The sequence below is a fragment of the Mus caroli genome, chromosome 6 (assembly GCF_900094665.2).
Source record: "Mus caroli chromosome 6, CAROLI_EIJ_v1.1, whole genome shotgun sequence".
Classification (NCBI taxonomy): Eukaryota; Metazoa; Chordata; class Mammalia; order Rodentia; family Muridae; genus Mus; species Mus caroli.
This window is the reverse complement of record NC_034575.1, coordinates 84,813,460-84,817,183: the sequence shown is the minus strand read 5'-3', so window position 1 is coordinate 84,817,183 and position 3,724 is coordinate 84,813,460.

Genomic DNA, 3,724 nt, shown 5'->3' with positions numbered 1-3,724 from the left:
AAGAAAGGAAAAGGAAATTGCTTGCTTAGTTTTCTAAACAGCTGTCAAATGTTTTCCAAAGCAGCTGTATCTGTTTACATTTCCATTGTCAATGCCATAAAAATAATGCTTAATATATTTTTATTGTACATTTATATGTGTGTGCCTGGGTATATGTAATGTTTATGTAACATGTACCACAGGTATGCACTACTTGAACCCNGGTAGGTCAGAAAGGGGCATTGGATCTCCTGGAACTGTGGTTATATATGGATGGTTGTGAATTGCCACGTGGCAGTGAAGTCAAACTGGGGTCTTCTGCAAGGGTATNCTCTTAACTGCTGAGCCATCTCTCCACCCTCCCCTCCCTGATCTTTATTTTTAGCNCTTCTATTNTGGGTCTTGTGGATTTATCTGCATTACCCGATAGCTTATGCTGTTGAATGCCTTTCTGCNTGCCTGTCTTCTCTATATCCCAGTGAAATGCCTCATTGTGCCTTTTGACCATCTTCTTAGTGTGTGTTCTTACACAGTTGAGTTCGGAGAGTTCTGGATGTGTTACAGATACGAGTCTTGTGTCAGACATGTGATTGGCAAGTTTTCTCGTGGTTTATAGTCTGTGTCTTCAGCCTCTTCAGAGGGTCATTTGCAAAGCAAAAGCTTTAATTGGGGTCAAAAACAAATGTTGTGTTTGCTTTAATGGATCACGTATTTGGTGTTGAGTCAGAGAAGCGCTTGCTTAGTCCTGCATTTGAGACTATCCTCTTGTGTTGACGGCTAAAAGTTATATTGATGTATATTTTATGTTTAACTCATTTACAGTTAATTTTGATTAAGGTCTGAGATTTAGATGAGAGTTCTTTTTTTGGAGGGCGGGNAGGGGAGTCCACATACATCATTTGCTCATGCTCCCTTAGCTGGGAAAAAGTTTTGGTTTTTTTTCCCCATTAATTGCTTCCATTTTTTCTCAAAATTCTGTTGATCTTTCTGTGTGTTTCTGTTTCTGTCTCCCCATTCTATCCCATCGGTCTTCTGTGCCTCTGTCAATACCATGGTCCCAGATTGTTGAAGTTATCTATAAATTCTATATACTGATATTCTTTACATTTTTATTTCACAAGATTGGTTCCACTATTCTAGTTCTTTCACCTGTTGTTATAATTTTTTGATCAGTGTTACCTATACCAATTAAAAAGGCTTGCTGAGATTTTGACAGGAAATACATTAAACATGGATGTCAATTTGCTTAGCGTTGACATTTTCAAGGTTAAGTTTTACAAACTACAAAAATGGTACATCTATCTAGTTCTTTCTTTCAACACCGGGCAGCAGTTTTAACAGCATACAANTCTTAACATAAATATTTTAGATTTATACTTTTATTTAAGTAATTATAAATGTCTTGTGTTNTCTCTTTCAGGGCACTTAGATTCATTTCTAGTCTATGCTGATAAAATTGGTTTTTGTTTCTTGGACCTGTAATCTGTAACCTTGCCTAACCTACTTGTTAGCTTGGGTCTTGTTAACTTATTTGATAGCTTGTCAGCTGACCTGGGGTTTTCTACTTGTGCCATCATTATATTTAAACCAAGTTTCTTGTATATAACATGTAGTTGCATTTGGATCTATTGATTTTAATTTTATTTATTTGTTTATTTTTGGTGTAGGGAATCAACAGCAAAGGATTGGTGAGGTGCAGAAATTCTCGTGGATTGTTTTCTTCTCACACAGCAGAAGACGTCAGGGACCCCTTTCATTCTGGTATTCTCACTGCAGATAGGCTCTGTGGAATAACAGTTCTTCCCATCCCCCTGTGTATTTTTAAAATGCTTTGTTACCACTTCTGGCCATGATAGTGTCCAGTGATGCCCTCTCCCATTCTCACAGATAATGCCGTTTCCCTCTTAGTACTTTCAAGATGGCTCTCTGTGTCTGGTTTTCAGAAGTTTCACCATGTGTCTTGGTGTGGATTCTTTAGGTTTATTTTATGCTTGTTCAGCTTCTCTAATCTGAAGAAGTCAAGGTTTATGTCTCTTGACAAGTTCAGAACATTTTCACATGACCAACATTATTATTATTATTATTATTATTATTATTATTATTATTAGTAGTAGTAGTAGTAGTATTTTAGTAGTAGTAGTAGTAGTAGTAGTAGTAGTAGTAGTAGTAGTAGTAGTATTGTTAGTAGTAGTAGTAGTAGTAGTAGTAGTAGTAGTAGTAGTAGTAGAGACATAGTTGTCCTGGAACTCACTCTGTAGGCCAGGCTGGCCTTGAACTCAGAACCAACATTATTTTTTTAGATCCTTTAAGCCCTGCCCTCTCTTCCCTTCTCCAGGTCTCTTGGCTTTCCTTTCCTTAGCCCCATGACTGTTGTCCAGCCTTTGTTCTCTTCTCTATGGCTTTGGCATTTCTGGGTTACTGAATTCCTGAACACCAAGGGATTTAGAAAACAAACCCTAAGCTGAGTCAACTTAGCACCTGTCCTAGGGTTCCAGACCCTCCTTCGCCATTTTCCTCTATCAGCTTGGATCATTTTATGTTNGCTTTGCAGACATAGCCCATAGTGTTCACATTTAACAGGAAGAGGAGACAAGCATATTCTCTTCACCTTGGTTGGTTTTGTTTTTGGTTTTGTTACACAGGGTTTCTCTGTGTAACCCTGGCTGTCCTATACTCACTTTGTAGACCAGACTGGCCTCAAACTCAGAGATCCTTCTGCCTCTGCCTTCTGAGTGCTGGGATTAAAGGTGTGCGCCACCACACCTGGCCTTATTCTCTTCTCCTTCACAGAGCACAGCAGGGAAGTCACTAGCAGTCCTTGCCTCTGTTGTGCACACAGAAACCTCCAGAACAGGACATCTCTAGACGCAACCAACTCCAAAAAGAAATTGCCAGTGGCAGGCTCTTCTGTAACTACCAGGACCTGGCAAGGGGACAATTTGAGGAAAAGTGTCATCTTTCTACCCACTCAAGAGCTTTTATGTGGCCTGCAATGCCCTGAGGCTTGAAGACATTGGTCACACTGGAAATCCCAGTGAAGAAGGGGAAAGAACACACTAGAAGGCACCCAGAACACAAGCACTTCTACCACAGAAACTTCAGTGAACGTGACTAGACTTCTCACAGTCTTCAGGTTCTACCATAGAAACTTCAGTGAACGTGACTAGACTTCTCACAGTCTTCAGGATCTCGACTGGTGTAAACCTCCATTATAAGTCTCTTGTGGTGGAAGAAAAGTGGAGACCAGGAATACAAGTTGTGCTTAGAGAAAAAAACGACAGAGGGGATATAAGACTTTGTATGTGAAGTCAGGGGAAATGAAGCTGAGTAATTTGGGCCTCAGAAACTAGCAGTGCTGGCTAGCTGGGTCACTTCCTGGTAAGTTTCTTCACCTCAATGACCTGCTTTCTCACCTGAGGCAGGGGAAACCCCTAGCCAAGACTATGACTGTGGTACCTGTGGCTTAGTTCCACTAAACTGCAAGTGTCAAACTTGACACGAGAAAAAGAGCCTTGGCATATGAAGTCTTTAATCTGAATTTTAGACAATGTTGATTACACATTGCAAACCTAGATGACCTGTGCTAGGAATGTGAGGTATAAGATGTTGATGGGACAGGGTACTTTCTGCTCTAGGACAGTGAGAGGATGTGGCTCTTTCTGCTGGGACAGGGGGTGCTTGAGCGGCAGCAGGCTTGCGCATCTGGAATTGGAGCTCTGAGACTGAAGTCAGCCCAGAAACAGTC